This window comes from Globicephala melas, chromosome 16, assembly GCF_963455315.2.
Source record: "Globicephala melas chromosome 16, mGloMel1.2, whole genome shotgun sequence".
NCBI classification, from domain to species: domain Eukaryota; kingdom Metazoa; phylum Chordata; class Mammalia; order Artiodactyla; family Delphinidae; genus Globicephala; species Globicephala melas.
In genome coordinates, this window is record NC_083329.1 from 54,005,883 (window position 1) to 54,024,902 (window position 19,020).

Here is a 19,020-nt window from a genome sequence, read left to right on the forward strand (position 1 = left end):
AGCAGCTTTGTCATGGTCCCACTTTCCAAGTAAGGAAACTGCTCCATGTAACTGTTGCAGTGGTGACGTCCGGATTCAAACCCAGGACACAAGCTGGGCAGAGTCCCTCACTGTACAGAGAGGACACTGAAACCCAGAGAGGAGGGGAAGGACAAAGTCCACAGAGGTAGTTGGCTGGGCATTTATCTCCTACCTTCCTAGCTACCTCTGGAAATGACTGGAATCTTCTGTGCACGCAGTGGAGCTGGGACAAGAGTCCAGCCCCTACACTGCCCTAGAGTCGGAGATAAGGTGCCTGTGAAGATGCCAAGCATGATCACACAGAGGCGTCTCATCCATCCAGGCCTTGGAACAGCCTTGGAAACTTGGGCATAAACACAATGAAAACTTTTATTACGTTATATTTCATACATATAAAAGGCTATGTGTAAGCCATGAAGCACATTAAATGAACCCTCATGACCCCTGCACTTAAGAGCATGACAGACACCAGTGAGGATCTGCCCCTCCCAGCCCCTCACTTCCCAGAGGGAACCACTACCTGACGTTCATCCATTGCTCCCTTCCTCGCTTTGACACACGGTTTTAGCACAGGTGTGGGATCCCTGGGCTAAGTGCACTTTTGAGACATTGAATTATACGTATGCTGCATTCCCGGGGGAAGTGACTTCTTTAAAGGGAAAGAGGAGGAGTTTTGGGGGCCACTGACACCCATGTGTCTCTCCTTCAGGAGCTGCCTTCTGCAGTGGCTCCTGGCTCTGGTCTATTTGCAGCGTGGTGCCCCATTTTGCCCTCTCCCTCCCGAGAGTGCTCTGAAAAGGACACTTCTTCCTGGTGCAGCCGGCCAGCAGAAGCAGGGCAGGTACCTGGGCAGCTGGGCATTCCCTGGACAAGGCATGCCACTATGCCTCTGCATAAGCTTTTCCCTCCACCTGGAATGTCCTGCCCACCTAGTCTGCTCAGGAAACCCAGCTCCTTCTAGGTCCCACTCCAAGGTTCCATTTGCTGGGAGGTCTTCCCTGTGATCCCCATCCCCTCAGCCCCCAGCAGAGTTGGATGTGCCCTCCTCTACCCTGTCAGAGTCCTTGGACATACCTCTGTCAGCCCTTATCGCAGGGCAGATATTCTAGTAGCTCCCAAGAGCAGCCTTTATCCCCAGATCCCAGGCATAGCCGCTGTCAGCCCTGGGCAGATGTTCCCAGAGTGACCAGGATAGAATCTGGGTGAAGGGGACAGCAGATGGATGTCCCCGTTGGACCCCATGGCCTGGACCTCCAAGGTCCTAGCGAGTTTGCTCCAAGGCCCGTCTTGCCAGGGGATTTGAATGCAAGGCTGGGAGGAGACTGTCTGAGGCTTGGGGCCGCTGCTTACCCATCTGCTGTGTTGATGTGTGTGTGCAAGACATTGTGCGAGCCAGTGGGTATGTCAGCTGGTGGGTGTGGTCACAGGAGTACATACGTTCACACATGTGCTTACACACGTGTGCATACACGTAGTCCCAAGTCCACAGGCCCTGAGGAAACAAGCAGGGGCACTTCCTTTTCCTGTTTTCAGCTCCCCCTCCTGCACAAGCCTGTCTTCTCTCCGAGCATCACACCGCACACGTTTATGGGGTGCCTGCGGCGTGCAAGACCCGAGGAGCTGGGCAGAGCAGAGTAGGGGGCAGCTGGCCCCTGAGAGGACAGGAATGACAGAGGGGTTGCACACCAGCTACCCGTCCTGCTCTCCCCTATGCACTAGCCCTAGAAGCCAGATGCCACTGTCTCCTCTTCCCTTTAGAAGCCCCTGAAGTTCAGAGGCCAGACAGGGGCACCAGTGGAGACAGGTGGACGAGACCAGAAGCTCTGTGCTCAATTCCTAGTCCTGGGTGCTGGATGGTACAGGGCCTGCCAGAAACCCCTACTTCCCAGGGAAACCTGGTTTTGGGAGGGGCTGCCCAGAATCCTCCCAGTCACTCTGCTTTCCCCTTGTTGGAAACCACACTTTCTGAGTGACATTTCCCAGAGCGTCCTGTAGGAGGGCGCCATAACTGTTAGCAGCAGCAGGGACTAAGGGTAGCTCTGAGCTGAGTCAGACAGGACAGTGTGGAACAGGGCCAAAGGTCTGAACTGGGGACCGGGCACTGCCCCTCCCAACACTCACACACACATGCATGCATGTGCACACACAAATACACACGTGCATACATGCACGCACGCACGCATGCACACGCAGAGAGGCGATGGCAGTAGCCTAAGGTCACGCACAACCAGTGCTGGCCCTCTGCCTCCCAGCCCTGTTTGCTCCTTTAACTCAGTCTGCCCTAAAGGGGACCTATGGCTGCCAGGCTTCCAGCTTGCCTCCATCTGAGAACCAGGACCCAGTGGCTGAGGGAGATGACCTTGGGGGTGGTTAGGTGCTCCTTTAGCCTGTTGTTCAGGTGGGAGGGGGACGTGGGTTACCCAGTGTGCATATGGAGGCCAGAGGAAGGGAAGATCCCTGCCTTTCCTCCCCCTAACGCCAAAATGCAACCCGGAAGGCCCTGCATGAAGGCCTCTTCCCTGTGATGAGGATGCCCTGCAGCCTGGCAATCAGGAACTGCCTTTGATGGCCCTGCGCACACCCTGGATTCCTCGCTTCTAGCTGCAGGGTTGTGGGCAGGCCGCTTCACCTGGCTGGAGCGCAGTCCTGAACCTGTACCAAGAGGAGGAACACGCTCACTTCCAGGTGTTTGGGGATGGTGGCCCAGGCCAGTGCCCAGGAGATGGCCGACACGTGGTCAGCGCTTGTTCTTGTAAGTGGCCCTGCGAGGCCAGGCTGTACTGTGTCCAGACTGCCTGGTCCACAGGACTGGGGTCTGGCCTCCGGAGAACCAAGCTCTGTCTTGGTGCTGCCGCACCAGCTGGGTGAACTAGGGTGCCTCACCCTCCTCAGCCCCGAATGAGCACACCAGTTTGAGGGGCTAGAAAGACCGATCAGATGGGAAGGGCCTTGCAAATGCCCACTTTGGGGATGCTGGGCTGGGGAACAGGCCCCTGGGTGGGACCTCTTCTTTCTGGCCCCCAGCTGGGCTGAGAGCTGCACGTCCCTCACAGAGGGGAGAGCGTGTTCGTTTGGGGACCCTCTCTGAGCCCTGTGCCTGCCCTCCCCACAGGCCCCTGAGCTGCCTGGTTGGAGAGCTCTCCCTTGGGGAGTCTGAGGCCCCTTTGAAGCTGGGAAGTTTGTACTGGAGGGGCAAAGGCAGCCTGGATTCAAAGCATCTCTCCTGGCCCTTAATTACCCTTCTTCACCCACAGGTGGAATTTCCACTCAAAGAGCTAAAGAAAGGCACCCGCTCTGCCGCAGGGGACTGGGTTTCCCTGTTGCCTTTGTGTGACAGCCGCCAGCGGGGTGGTGGCAAGCAGCTTGGGTTTCTGATTTTAATGATTTCCTGAATTCATTCTGTTTCCTACCTCAGGGAAAGGAGCAGAGGTGATCCTTTTGAAAATTCACATAATTGCTTTTATTTGATTTTTATTAAAATGCATTCAGGAATAATGTGATTGCCCCCTTTATTACGTTGTTCATCAATCTGGCATGGGGAATCAGCCTGGAAAAAGAGGTGGGTGCAGGAGCCTGGTGTGTGGTAGGGAGTGGGGACAGCCCCGCACTGGCCAAGTGGCTCTGGGGGAACCCAGCCCCGGCTGCTCCCGACCTGGGAGGTGAGGTGATGACCCTGCTGCGCCCACTGCGTGGCGAGCTGGAAGATGGAAGGCAGTGCTGAGCGGGGAGTGCTGTGAGCACACTCTAGATGTCCTCCCCACCCCACCCTCTCCCCCTCTGTGCCTCCTCCTCCCAACCCTGAGTCCCCAGAGGCTGAGAGCCACAGCGGTCTGCCCTCCCAGCGTCCCTCGCACCCACACTTCCCTCGGCTCCCCCAGTTGCCTGCACCTTCACTGTAGCCTCCGTGCTGGTCTCGCTGGCTGCAGGCTCAGGGCCCTCAGTCCAACTTCCCACTGGCCCCCTGATCACGCCACTCCTCTGCTCAGGAACCTTGGTGGCTCCCGAGGGCCCCTTTCCTGCCAGGGCCTTTTGCTTTGGGACCTGCACCTGCAGTGGAAAGTACCTTGAGCTCTTGTCAGGCTCGGTTCCGAAGTTGCTCTGCTTTGTACTGGGCAAGTCCCTGCCTCTCGGAGCCTCAGCTGACTGATTAAGGAAACGTGAGCACCAAGGCCTTCGGGACAGGGTCACTGAGAGGGAACCACGGGGTATGTAACTCACACAGCGTGGTTTGGGGGGTTGGGGGGAGAATCATGTAACTTGACCGGGTGAGAGGTCAGAAGCGCTCAGCAAATGCTTGGGGTGAGAGGAAGGGCAGATTCAGCCCTGGCCCCCACTGAGGCCTCAGACCAGCTGAGGCGGCCACGGGAACAGCGATAGCATTTACTTCTAGCGCTTCTGCCCTCATGGCCCGCGGCCCTTCCCTCCTCCCAGCAGAGAGTTCTGGACAGGACCGGGCCCAAGCTTTCAGACTAGCAGGTAAGAGTGGGACTCACTGTTCTTCCTGCCTCTCGCTGCCCTTCTGGGGGATGGCGGTTGCGGTTTCCGAAGAGGGTCAGAGATGCCTTTGCTGGGCTTCCTGGAAGCCCTCTCCCCGCTGAGCTTGGCACATGCACCAGATGCCCTCCCTCCTCCACCCTCGGCATGTCTTATTGCCCTCCTCTAGCAGATGAGGTAACTGAAGCTCAGAGAGGGTAAGTGACTTGTTCAGGGCAGCTCAGCTAGGAAGTGCGGGGGCGGGGGGCTCTTGGGCACAAGAAACTAGGATGGGCTCGTGACTTCCCTGCTATCCCTAAAGCTGTTGGTGAGATGCTTTGAGGGGTTGGGTTTGGCAGCTGGGCCGGGCCAGGTAGAGCCACCCTGTGCTCTGGGGTGTGGGTGGACCCTTGGGTGTTCGAGGCAGGCCCTCTCCACTCAGCCTCCAGTCTCCCTAGGGGGGGTCTGCCTCTGCTGGGTGGGCTGCACAGGGAGTCAGGTTAGCATGCGGGGTGTGGGCATACGCATCCAGAGCCCCGGTGGGTGCTTTTAATTTCTGTGAAAAGCCCCTCTTCACTGAAAAAAAAAAAAAAAAGACAAACTTTTGTTGTCTGTTGCCGGTTTTCTTTTTTATGTGTTTGCTTTTATGCAAATCATTGGGCGGTGGATACAGCCGGGGGAATTCAGAGAGTGGAGGCCGTACGTTTAGAAATTCAACTGTGTGGTCCCTGAGGGCCTGCTGGGGCCCTACCACCTAGGCCAGCACTCAGTACAGGGCGCTGCGCAATGCTTAGTCCACCGTGTGGCCGCTCAGCCTTGGGGAAGCTGTCACCCCCACTGGAAAGCCCTTCCCTGTTCTGCTCTGCTTGGATGGCTCCTCCGTGAAGCCCAAGCCATACCAAGCCTCCCTGGATGCGCTCGCCCTCGGGTTCTGATACCTGCTCACTCTGCCTGCCTGTCCCAGGAGCTGCCTGGGTTCCCTGGCACAGGTTCACATCCAGTCTCTGCAGTCAGTCTGTGAGTCTGTCTAAGAGGGCAGGCCCAGTCCTCAGTCATGGGGAGGGCTATGCAGGGAGCTGGGAAAGTCCTCTAGTCTCAGCAGAGGAAATCCCAGCCCAGAGGGGCAGAGGGTGACCAACATCTTCCCTAGGACCAAGGGGTTTCCTGGGATGCAGACTTTCATTGCTAAATTGGGACAGTCTCCATCAGCCTAGCTAGGGCTGCTTGCTCAGGGCCTAATAGCAAGCCCAGGCCCTGAGCCTCCTGATTCCCAGGCTGGCACCATGTCCTGATGCTGTCGCTCTAGACAGTCAGTACCTTCTTTTGGGGGAGGGGGACACTGAGACCCCTTGGGTGTCCAAGAGACTGGCCCAAGGCCATGGGCGAGTGGCTACAGAGCCAGACTAAGGGACCGCCAGCCCTTGAGCCTCTGGTTGGTTCCTGCATCCAGGGAAAGGGCTTTGCCCCAAGGGAGGGGAGAATGGCTGAGCTTTGCAGTCATGTGGCCTGAGGGCCACTCCCCAGGCCATCTCAGACCCCACCTCCCAGCTCCCTGCTTGCAGGGCTGAGGAGGGGCTGAGCCTCCCTCCCCCACTGCACCCCAGCCTCCCTTCCCCCCCAGCCCCTAGGCCCTGAAGAGCAGCGCTCCTTATCAGATCTTGGTTCTCTCCTCAGCTCTGCTGCCGATGCCTGGCCTCCGCCCCCAACCCCGTAGCCCTTTCCTCTCAGAAGCTCCTTTTCCGTTACCAACACAGGCAGCCTGCAGAGATGTTGGTTTCTGTTGCTTTAAAAAAAAGTTTCCTTTTGGTGAGGGCGGTGAGGGGTTGTTTACTGGGCCTGCAAAGCCTCACCGTGGGCTGCAGCTGGGGGGTGGATTCGGGCCCGAAGGCTGCACGCACAGCCCCGAGCCTCTGGATCCTGTGCAAAGGCAACAAGTGTGGAATAAACACCTGCTGTGCCCCCAGCTCGGGGCTGGGCTCTGCAGCACCTACTGCGTATTCACACTCCCTCGGGAACCTGTGCATCTGGGCCGGGGGTTTATCATCCGTTTCCCACAGGAGGCAGCTGAGGCACAGCAGATGTGGCCGGGCCCCAGGCCTCTGGATTCATGGTCCGGACTCTGCCCACCACACCGTGCTGCCTTCAGAGCTCCCCATTCCAACCTCCTCCTTCCTTACCGCCTTTCCCCACACACACAGTGCCCAGGCTGAGAGACAGAGCTTCCTGAAGCTTCCGTCCTAGCATCGTGGCCCCTCTGTAGGTAGGGCATGAGCTCTAGCCATGTCACCAGAGCTGGATTTGAATTTCAAGTCCTCCTGCTGTGTGACCTCTGGCAAGTTGTTTAGCCTCTCTGAGCATCAGTTGGCTTGGCCATCAAACGAGAGAAACTTGGAGAAATCCCTGAGAGAGACTGGTGGACTCTGAAGGCTGTCAGGCAGGGGGCTGCGGTCTCTGTCTGCTTAACAGGGGCCTCAGGAAGTTTCAATTGTCAGCCAGGTCTGGGGAATTGGCAGAGGTGGTGGGGAACTGCTGAAGGTGGGTGAGTGAGGGAGCACCACGATGAAGACCATGTTCCAGAAGGATCATGTAGGCATCAGTGTGGGTGAAGACTGCAGGGGAGCGGTAGAGGCTGCGGGGCTGTCAAAGGGGGCTTTGCCTTCCTTTTCAGAAAAATAAGGTGATGTTCTCCCTACCCCACACCCCTGCCCACGCTCACCCCCTGCAACCAGGAGCAAGAATCATGGAGGCCAGACCATGATGGTGTGCCAGACTCCTGCCCAGGACAGATTCCCCGCACTGGCCTCCTCCCAGCTTCAGCTGTCATGCCCTGTGGGAGGAGGAACTGGAGGTTTAAGGGGTCCTGAACCCCAGCCCACACCAGCGGCCAGGTGTGACATAGGGTGTCCTCCTCCTCCCAGAAGCCCCAGTGTCCCTGAGAAGTGTTGGCAATCCAGGTCCACCTGAGAACCACAGTTTCCATTTCTCACTGACCTCTTCCCCTGGGTTTCCTAAACCTCTTGCTTCAAGCCTCCTGACACTACCTGAGTCCTTGAGAAAACTCCCTCCAACCCCTCACCTTACAAGTAAAGAAGTCCCCCCAGAACAGGGCAGCAGCTGGGCCATCTGGGTACACTTCCCCTGCCGCAACTCCGGCCTCCCCACCTCCAGGACATGGGAGGGAAGCTCCTGATGCAGGGACTCGAAGGCCATCTCTTTCTGTGAAGGAAGCACCTTTTCTGTAAAGTGAAGAGTTCCCCTGACACGTGTCTCCCTGTGAGTGTCACAGGCATTCTTAGAGATGAAGGATCCTCCGCCACCTGGACTAGGTTTCCCCGGGGATACGCCACAGCTTGGAGGAGCTGAGGAGGCCGGGAAACTGTACTTGAGGAAACTTTACTGTTCCCCCTTCTCCTGAAGTTTGTTGGGTGGAGAGTGTGGAGAGTGGGAGCACCTTTATGTGGGTCCATTCAGACTGCTACAGTAGAATACCATGGACTGGGTAGCTTATAAACAAGACATTTATTTTTCACAGTTCTGGAGGCTGGGAAGTCTAAGATCAAGGTGATGGCAGATTCAGTGTCTGCTGAGAGCCTGCTTCCTGGTTCATAGACAGCTGTCTTCTCACTGTGTCCTCACATGGTAGAAGAGAGCTCTCTGGGGTCTCTTTTATAAGGGCACTAATCCCACTCATGAGGGCTCCACACTCAGGACTTAATCACCTCCCCAAAGTCCCACCTCCTAATACCATTACCTTGGGGGTTAGGATTTCAACCTATGAGTTTCCAGAGGAAGCATTCGGACCATAACAATCTTGTTCTGGCAAAGGTTCTTTAATGGCAGGAAAGAAGGGTGTTTGAGTTTCACAGCCCTCCTGTGGCCATTGTACCCACTTCCGAGACGGGTACACTAAGGCCCAGAGTGAGAGCCTAGATGTCCTTGCTCATATTCAGAGCCTGACTCTCTGGAATCTTGGTCAAGAAGAAAACTCTCTCTCTGCTTGCTTCCAGGGCATTGTTGCCCTGCCGCTTCCACTGTCCTCAGTTTCTGGCCAGCACACAGTCTCTTGCACAAGAGGAGGGATGCTGTTCCTTGCTAGCCCTGTGGCTGCTCTTGTGATGCTGGGCTCCTCTGCTGTCCACATGCTCAACCCTGTAATAAAAATACTTCTCCAGTTAGTTCTAATTTTAACTCGCATTAGGACCGGCATTGCCTATAAGGCTGGCAACCAGATACCCTGGGGGATGTGCCTGCCTCACCCTCTCTCCTGGTGATAGAGGCCTCCAGGCAGGGAACGAGTGCTCACCCTGCTTTGCTGTGTAACCTTCCCCAAGGCTCTTACCCTCTCTGGGCCTCTCCTACATCATCTGCAGTGCCTGCTTTGTGGGATTGCAAGGATCAAAGGATGTGAGTACAGGGGATTGGAAGCCCCTTCTGTGGGCCAGCACTGGGCAGCCACCTTCTGTGTGTTTAATTTGTCTTCACAGCAGCCTAAGATATCTGACACAGACAGCTTCATGGACCACTTCCTAGCTACCCACCATCTGAGGGGGTTCTGCGCAGGAGGATTTTTATAGATATTATACTGGTATTCCCCTGCTGACCAGGCCTTTGCGTCCTTTTACCCGGGGGTTTGGGGGCTATGGTAGAAATGGCTCCAGATCCAAAGCTCTCTCTTGTCATCTCAGACAAGATGCTGTAAGGTGGCCTGGAGGGCCTTCGAGGGACAAGACCCCAAGGAGGATGGGACAGACTGAGAAGGAAGGTGGGTAAAACAGGCCCAGACTCGGGTGTGTGACCAGGCCTCAGCATTTCTGGGAGGCCAGTCCTGCACCTAGTCCAGCCTCATGCCCAGCGGAGTAGGAGGACGTCAGGGACACACAACTCAGAGCACGAGGGCCTCCGCCGTGGCCAGGACAGAGTGGAGATCCAAGGCCCTGCCCTACTTCCTGGGCACCATGGGGCCTCCCTCTTCTTGAGGCCGAGGGTAACAGCCTGATAATGATGGAGGTGAGATGGTCAGAATTTAGTTTCTTGAAAGAAAAATCCAGAATGTGATACTTCTTGCAGCTGTACATTTTGGTATAGCGTCGTGTCCTAGTAATAGTTCTATTATACCCACTGCAGAGATGAGGAAAGTGCAGCTCAGAGAGTTTATAATTGTCCAAAGACATCTCGCTTGGAACTGGTGGATCAGAGACCAGAACCCTGGTTTGTTGATGTCAAAGCTTCTGCAGCTTTTGCATTTTTTATGCCTACTTGACTGGCAAGATCACCCCACTTGGGGGACAGATAGGACAATAAGGCCCACATGGGAAAGTGACACAGCTAGGAAGTGAGGGAGGTCTACCCAATCTGTGCTTAGACACTAAGCTGCCCTCCTCTTGGTCCAAGCTGCCCACGGCCCATCCAGCATCCCTCTTCTTCAGCCTAAGGCCACCCACACCAGGCCTCCAGGTCCTGACAGTGTGGAGAAGTTCTGGCCTCCTCACCGGCTTCCCACAGCCCTTGCTGGCTGCAGAGCCTGCCCTGGACCCACTGAAGCCGTGGCTCAATCCCAGATGTTGCGGCAGGCACAGCCCCGGCCCTGCCCAGGCCTACCATGGGCTCCTCCTCCCCATGGGCTCTGGGCCTGGGAAGTGATGCCCACTGGCTCAACCTGAGATTCAGTGCGTGAGGTTATGTTTTGGGTCAGCAGATCCAGGATCAATGCTTTTGGTTTCTAGCGTTTCTTTTTCTTTTTTAGAATTTCCATCTCTCTACTTGTATTACCCATCTGTTCATCCATGTGGCCTACTTTTTCCATTAGAGGACTTAGCATACTAATCATAGGTGTTTTAAATCCCTGGTCTGATAATTCCAATATTTCTGCCATATCCGAGTTTGGTTCTAATGCTTGCTCTCTCTTCAAATTATTTTCCCCCTTTTATCACGCTTCGCATTTTTTAAAAATTAATTAATTAATTAATTAATGTTTGGCTGCTTTGGGTCTTTGTTGCTGTGCGTGGGCTTTCTCTAGTTGCGGCGAGTTGGGGCTACTCTTCGTTGCGGTGCACGGGCTTCTCGTTGAGGTGGCTTCTCTTGTTGCGGAGCACGGGCTCTAGGTGCGTGGGCTTCAGTAGTTGCAGAACACGGGCTCAGTAGTTGTAGCTCGTGGGCTCTAGAGCGCAGGCTCAGTAGTTGTGGCACACGGGCTTAGTTGCTCCGTGGCATGTGGGATCTTCCTGGACCAGGGCTCGAACCCGTGTCCCCTGCATTAGCAGGCGGATTCCTAACCACTGTGCCACCAGGGAATCCCAAGCAGGACTTTCTAATGATAGAAGTCTCAGGCTTACTCTGTTAACTCTTTCCTGCACAAATGTTTAAAAACTTTCATTTTATCTAATACAAGCATTTAAAGCTATACATGTCCCTCCAGCCAGTCTTTTAGCTGCATACTACAACAATTAATATATTGTGTTTTTATTTTTTCATTCAGTTCAAAATATTTTCTAATTTCCCTTGTGATTTCTGCTGCCCTGGCTTCAACTTGTCTGCAGCATCTTATCTGTTATTAATTCCTTCCTATGAAATTTTTATTTTATAAATTGTATGTTTTAGCTCTAGAAGTTCTCTTTGTTTCTTTTTATGGTTCTCATCCATCTCTTCACTATGTTTTCTCTTAAATCCTTGAATATTCTTATAATAATTATTTTAATGTTGTTGTCTGCTAATTCCATAATTTCTGTCATCCATGTCTGTTTCTACTGAATTATTTTTCTTCTAGTTGTGGGTTGTATTTTCGTGCTTTCTTGCATGTCTAGGAGTTTTTGTTTGGGTGTTGGGCATTTTGATGCTCCATTGCTGAGTGTTTGGATTTTGTTGTCTTCTTGAAAGATTACTGAAGATATAGCTTTGGCAGTTAGTTAGTTTACTGGTGGATCAAGCTTCTCCTTTTGAGGCTTATTTTTAAGCTTTATTAAGCTGATCAATGAGGCCTCTCTGCTCTGCTCCGGCTGGTTGGAACTCAAAGTCTTTCAGCTCTGTGTGAGCTCTGCAAGTAGTTAAACTCACAGTTCCCTGGTAATAATTTTTCTCTGATAGTGGGACTTTGCCTGGCCTCATCACATCTCACCCCTAGACAGGCACAGTTTATAATTCATTCTAAGGCTCAAGAGGACCTCTGTGAAGATTTCTGGAACTTTCTCTGCCTAGCTCCCTCTTCACTGGTACTCTGCCCGTGACTTCCTCTACAGGCTGAGCCTCCCTGTTCTCCAGCCTGTCTCATTGGCTCAGTGAGATTGCTGTGCTTTACTTAGATTCTCTCTCTTCGTTCAGTAGCCTGGAACGTGTGTCCAGTTAGACAGCTGAGACAATCATAGAGCTTACCTCATCTGTTTCCCTTCTCTTGGGAGTCACTGACCTGTGCCTCTATGTGAAAATAGGTGTTTCTATGTTTCTTCAGTTTTCTTTTTCTATTTCTTTTTCTTTTTTTATGGTGCTGGTGCTAGTGTTAATCTGATGACCAGTTACTCTGTCATGGCTAGGAGTGGACAGCCTTGACTCCTGTCCAATGTTCATGTTGAGTAGAAGTTAACCAGGAAGAGGTGTGTAGGGGCATCTTAGGAGAAAGAGCTGCATAGGGGGAAGTTGTGAGTTTGGGGCATGTTCAGGGATGGTGTTTGTGGTATGTGTGTGGGGAAGGTTATGCAGGAGCAGACAGATAGGCAGGAATGTATTTGCAAAGGACATGGAGTGACATCTGGGAGTTTGCACGTTATCCCAGAGGTCTTGAGGAGGCTAGAGCAAGAAATAATTATAAATACAATAACAATAACATGTAACTGGTGTATTTTCATGTGCCAGGCAGGCACTGCTCTAAGCTCTTTCCATGGATCTTCTCATTTACTCCTCTGCCAGCTCATGAAAGACTACAGTGTTACTAGGAATTGCCATGTGCCCTGTGTTTTTCTAAGCACTTTACGCAATCACCTCATTCAGTCCTCACAAGAACATTACTTGGTAGGGAATATAACTTTGCCTATTTTATAGATCAGGAAACTGAGGTAATGAGAGGGGAAATGACTGATGGGAACACAGAGAATAACTAGCAACAGAGGTGGTTTTCTTTTCTGCCAAAATACTCTTTTAACGTTATTATAATGATGTTCTTAAAGCTGCCTTTGGGTCATCCAGGTGTCCATGGTACCCCGTTGCCTGCAGATACTGTGAATGCTGGGGCGTGTGGCCACCATGCCTGGTGGACACGGCATTGCCTTGTGGTCAGGTGGTACCTGTGATACTTTCAAATCACATCCACAAATTCTTTGACACTTTCCGTTGGAAGGTGGACTCTAATTCCCCTCCCCTTCTGGCTTTAGTGACTCGCTTCTGATGAACAGAACGTGGCAGAAGTGATGCCTAATGACTTCTAAGACTGGTTATAAAAAGACATCCCTGCTTCTGCCTCACTCGTTCTCTATGACACATGCCTTGGGAGTCCCAATCTGTTTTCTGTCCCTATAGTTTTGCCTTTTCTAGAATGTCATATGAATGGAATTATCCAGTGTGTCGTCTGGCTTCCTTTATTTAGTATATTGCTTTTGAGATGCATCCATGTTGCTGTGTGTATCGGTAGTTTGGTCTTTTTTATTTCAGCAGTGTTTTGTTAATTCACGCATCTGATATTCATTTGTCCATCCCAGGGCTGGGCATACGTTGGGCACTCAGTAAATGGGTGTTGAGTAGCTGAGGGGGTGAATGGAAGCTGAAGGTGGGGACTTTGCAAATCTGTTAAAGCCAGGCTTTGTTGGAGGAAACAAGGTGATGACATTTCCCAAGACTCAGTTATCATTCATTAATTCACAGCTACTTACTGAGTAGCTACTCTGTGCCAGCTGTTGTGCTAGGCTGTAACGAATGGTTCCTGCCCGCTCCAGAGCTGACTGTTGAGCTGAGAAGACAAGCAACTCACCAAGCGGTTAACAGCGAGGGAGATCAGTGCTGGGAGAAAGGAAGACAGAGAAAGGGTGCGAGATGGGGAGGGCAGGGCAAGGGCATGATGGGGTGGACAAGGCTTCCCAGGGAAGTGAAGGCCTGAAGGAGGCTGTGTTTGCTGGACCATGGAGGAGGGAAGGGTGTGCCTGGCAGAAGGAACATATGTGAGCACACAGAGTACACAGCATGTTGGAGGAATGAGGCCAGTGTGAATGTGGGGACTGGTCAGATTTAGGGCTGGAGAGGTGGTCCTAGGGCCCATATTTTGCATCAGTGAGTTTGGCTTTTAGTCTAAAGACAAAAGGGATCCACTGAAAGACTTTAAGTTGCAAAGTCTTAATCAGGGTCTCTGTACTTCAGAGTGGAGAAAGGATTTGGCGCATAAATACAGGGAGAAAGGCCAGTGGGGGGGGTGTAAGTATTCCAGGGAAGTGTGGTGGTGACCTGGCCAAGGGCAATGGGAAGCAGAGCTTTTAGATCAACTTAGGGGAAACCTGCCAGAATCTGGTGACTGATTTTATGTGGGGAGGAGGCAGAATGAATTAAGACTAGATCCCAGGTTTGGGACTTGGGCAACCGTGTCCCTGGAAGGGGAGCAAGTAAGGAGCGGGCAGGGGGTGTAGAGATGATGAGTGAACATGGGGACTGTTGAGGTCAAAGACGTCCAAGTGGAAAAGTCCAGGAGGCAGCTGGACATTGTGGGCTGGAGAGGGAATCGGCTGGACATGCAGAATTGAGAGGCCCGGGCAAGGAGCAGGGAGCAGATGAGCGTGCCCACAAATGCGTGAGGAATGTGGAGGGCCAAGGGCTCAGGACAGGGCCCCGAGGAACACCGGGATTTCAAGAGAAGGACAAGAGGTGTCCAAGCGAGACTGAAGGAAACGGTGTGGGAAATAGAGGTGCTGACAAAGGAGGGTTGGAGGAGCCTTGGGACGAGTGTTGAAAGGCACGGCAGCGGGCACCAGCAAGCATGCTGCCCAAGGGTAGTGAGATAAAGGGCAGGACTCAAGGACGGCCAGCCCCTGGTGACCTACGAGGTGACCCCCTTGGAAGAGTGGGAGGGGCAAAAGCCAGAGAGCTGGCTGGCGGTGAGGGGTGGATGGTGGGGACGGACAGGGAGATCGTTTGTAGCGTGGCGTCTCTGTCTCGTTTTGCAGTTTGGTGGGGACGGGTGAGCCAAGGCTGGAGCTGGTGAGGGATGTGGGATCCAGGGAGGATTTTAGATGAGAGCAGCCTGGATTCGTTTAAGCGCTGATGCAAGGCAGCCAGTAGAGAGGGGTGTTCTGGTTGTCTACTGCTGTGTAATAAACCACCCAAATCGTAATACTTTAAAACAACAACCATTTATTATCTCTCGTAATTCTTGGAATAACTGGGCTCTGCTGGCTCACATGGGGCTTCGGTCACCTGTATGTTTGACTAGAATGTGAAGATGGCCCATCACATGGCTGGCGGCTAGAGCTGGCCGTTGGCGGGGAGTTTGGCCGACGGGAACACCATGGTTCTTCTCCGTGTGGCCTTTCCATCTTGGTTGGGATTCTCACAACATAACAGCTGGCTTCCAAGAGTATGCCACGTGCTCCAAAGAAACTGCAGATACCTTAAGACCCAGTTTTGGAAATTACCCAATGTCACTTCCACCACATTCTATAGGTCAAAGCAAGTGGCAGGCCAGCCTCGAGTCAAGTGGGAGGGGGCCATAGACTCCATCTCTTCTTGTTGGGAGGAGCGGAGAAGAATTTTGGCAATCTTTAACATAACACAGGAAAAGGAAAAGGTGCACCTATACCGGAATAATTGATGGATCTATCGAGAAAATGGCAGGGCTGGAGGCCCAGGGCACATGCAGTGGGATTGGCTTTAGAAAGAAGAAGGGCTTGGAATGGGCTTCCAGGAGGGTAGGGTCATCTTATATTTTCTCAAGATCTGAGCAGGTCAACCAACCACAAAGTTCTGGGTTGTGTAAACCACTTTGAACTTCCCCTCCCTTTGTAGAATAGCAGAGAGACTCCTAAGAGCAACACTTATTATTGAGTGCTACTTTGGCCTTAATCAGTTCTCCCAGTGGCCCTGTTTGGTTGTATGAGGTCAATGTGGTGATACCCGTTTTACAGGTGGAGCAACTGAGGCTCAGCGAGTCTCTCTCTGTCTTTGAGTTTGTGTGAATGGGTTGATTGTCTGCACATAAAACACGTTTGCTCTCTCCTATCCGAGGAACATGTGGATGTTATAATAACTCCTTAGAAGAGGGACCCCATATGGATGTGAAGTGAGATTCTCACCCAGGAGAGGGGAACAGGGAGTGGTGGCACCGGCTCAGGCCCTGGCAACCTGAGGGGATCTTGGGCTGGAATGGAACCTGGGACTGTGAGGTTCAAACCCCTCAGGACAAGAAGACAGAGGAAGGAAGCGAAGGTTGGCTGCAGAAACCTGTACTGGTGACCAGCATTCCCGCCACCCTAATCACGCACTCGTGATATTAATAAAAATAATTGATGTCATGTGACTGCTTTTTAACTATCTGCTTTCAAGACTTAAGACCAGGATTATAAAAGGCATGCATTTATAAATTATCAGCCCAGAGCTCATAAGCACATATACATTGGGGAACACTTTGGTAGCACTTTAAATTAATTTATTGTCATTCATTCCAGCTGTCTGTGATGTAAACCTTCAGCTATAAATTTGTACCATCATCTGACACACCATTAACTAAGGTGCTGCCCGAGCCAGAGCACATTATAAAACATACGAATACAATTTCTGTAGGGACTTACAGCTCCCCTCTCCTTCCTTTCCTCTCTTCTCTCTTTCCCCTCCCCTCTCTTCCCCTCTCCTCCCCTCTCTTATTAATGACAAGAAATATGGAGAGGAGGCAAACACTTGAGAGTTGTGTTGGCAAAGCAGTCAGGGCAGGTAAGAGTCACTCTGCCCTGTGGCCATCCACGGAGCTCATGGGGTTTCATCCCATTTTATAGATGGGACATCAGAGGTCCAGAGAGAGCATGGGTTTGTCTAACTAAGATCACACAGCCAGCAGAGACAATGACCTCCATCCTACCCCAGTGCCTCCTTGGCAGGCAGGCTGAGTCTCTGCTCCTGAGAACTTTGGCCTGGGCGTGAGTGACCCCCAGAATTCAGAAGAAATGTAGGAAAAGGGAATAAGATTTCTTTGAGAGGAGTTTCTGGTGGGGCAATCAGAGAAGCTTTCTGGGGATGACGGGCAAAGAGAAGGAAAGAATGGAGGGGGATTAATCCCATGAATACTGTTTTTAAACATTATAAAGGCAAAGAGTGGCTTGTTTGGGGGGCCTAGAAGGACTGAGCTGGCAAATTGGAAAGCAGTCCCAGGGGAGAGCTCGGATCCCATGAGGAGGGATGTGGTAACGGCCAGAGCTGGCTGACACTGGAGGGAGCTCCCTGTCACTGGAGGAATGCAACTGGAGGGCTTTGGGAGACATGGAACCGTGTATTCGTTTCTTATTGCTGCTGTAACAAAAGACCACAAGAGTCATGGCTTCAAAGAACACAAATCTATTAACTTATAGTTACGGAGGTCAGAACTCAAAAATGGGTCTCATTGGGCTAAAATCAAGGTGTCAGAAGGACTGCGTTTCTTCTGGAGACTTCTAGGGGAGAGTCCAATTCTTTGCCTTTTCCAGCTTTTAGAGGCCGCCTGCTTTCCTTGACTCAAGGCCCTTCCTCCATCTTCAAAGCCAGTGACACCAGGCTGTGTCCCTCTAGTGATGCCATCTTGCTGGCTCTCTCTTCTGCCTCCCTCTTCCATTCTGTGTACCCTTGTGACTACATCAGGCCCACCCAGATAGTCCTAGAACATCTCCCCATCTCAAGGTCAGCTGATCAGCAACCTCAATTCCATCTGCAACCTAATTCCCCTTTTCATGTAACCAACATGTTCCCAGGTTCTGGAGACTAGGATGTGGACATTTTGGGGGGGTGTGATTACTCCACCTATCAGAGATGACGGGTAAGACCTCTGAGGTCTCCGTCACCCAGAGAAATTTCCTAATCTGGAGCCAGAGGGCATCGCATTGCTTCTCTTAAGCAAGGTAAGGTATGAGGTAGAAGAGAGAAGGAGAGGAAAAGGAGGAAGAGAAAGCGGAGGCAGGGCTTGGGGGCAGGACAGGAGAGGAACATGGGGCAGGAGGAGGAGTAGCAAAAGAAAGAGGAGGAGGATGGAAACTTGACGTTCATCCCATGTCAGACGGCCTCAGCCACTCACTATGTGGTCAGGCTGAGCATCAGGACACTTGAAGTCCAATCCCAGTCCCACCATGCGACCAGGAGCCAGTCTGCTTCCCGCTCGCACTGGCTTCAGTTTCTCCCTTGGTCCTGGCCTTTGATAGTTCTCCCAGTTACCCATCTGGAGTGAGCCACGTTGAGGAGGCCACAGGAAGGCTATACTGGGGCCAGGCCAGGATGGTGGGGATGTCCCAGAAGGGCTGCCTGGCAGGATGGAGTTGGCATCCACCCCCAGCACCAACTGGCCATCACTGCTCCTTGAAGGGAGAACTGTGGACCTGAATGGTCCCTGGACTCCAAGCCCCAACTGCAAGGGCCTGTGTGTTTGCCCTCCTCCACCTGTCTATCCCCCTCACCTCCCCTGTCCCAACCAGGCCTTCTTGCCCTCATCCCAGGAAGCCCTGACCATCCTGAGGATCAGTCCCGGGAATGTTCTGGGGCAGCCTGGGAGGAGCCTTGCTAGGAGCTGCCTGGGGCAGCTGGGCGTTCTTGCCTGACAATCGTTCATCTTCCTCTTACACACTGAAGTGCAGGGGCTGGGCCTTTCTAAAACCGTATCTGTCCACCTCCCTCGTTCCTCTCAAATCCTACGGATAAGGTCCTTAGCTTGGATAAAACAGTATTTACCCCACAGGGCTTTGGACAAGTGGAGTGACCATCACTCTAAATGGCTCCGCGGCACAGGATCTGGCCCATAACAGGAAGTCAGTGGTGGGTGGTGGCCTTCCCATCGGCGCTGCCCCCGGCCAGGCCAAGTCCATTCATTCCCAAACATGCCTTCCCTCCGGACCCTGGCCCGATAACTGCAGGTCTGAGCTCTGAGGCTTCTCCTAATGTGACCAGACCGTTGGGGTTAACGTTTCTGTCCCCTGCTTGTCTTGCTGGCCTGGGGCGGCCATGCAGACTGTGATGGCCCCGAGGCAGGGCCTGGGTCTCCTTGGCCTCCCCGGCTCCAGGATCCAGCCCTAGCTGGGCACTTAGTAGGTGCTGGGTCAGGTGTTGGAAGGAATGAGTGGATGCTGAGCTGTGAGCTAATTCACTCAGCAAACATTGCTCAGCCCTGCTCAGTGCCAGGCCTGGTGGGCGCCCCTGTCCCAGCCCCCACCCTCCAGGTGTTCACCGGGCCTCTTTGCCTGTCATGTGCTACTGTGGTGGGTGTGTGGATCACTGGCCAAAGAGGGAGGAGGACAAAGCCTCCGATGGTGGTCCTTGAACCCTCAGCACCCACTCTGCTGGTACTCACGTCTCCTCTTATCTCTGACCAGACCTCCAAGAGCCAAGAACGAGTTC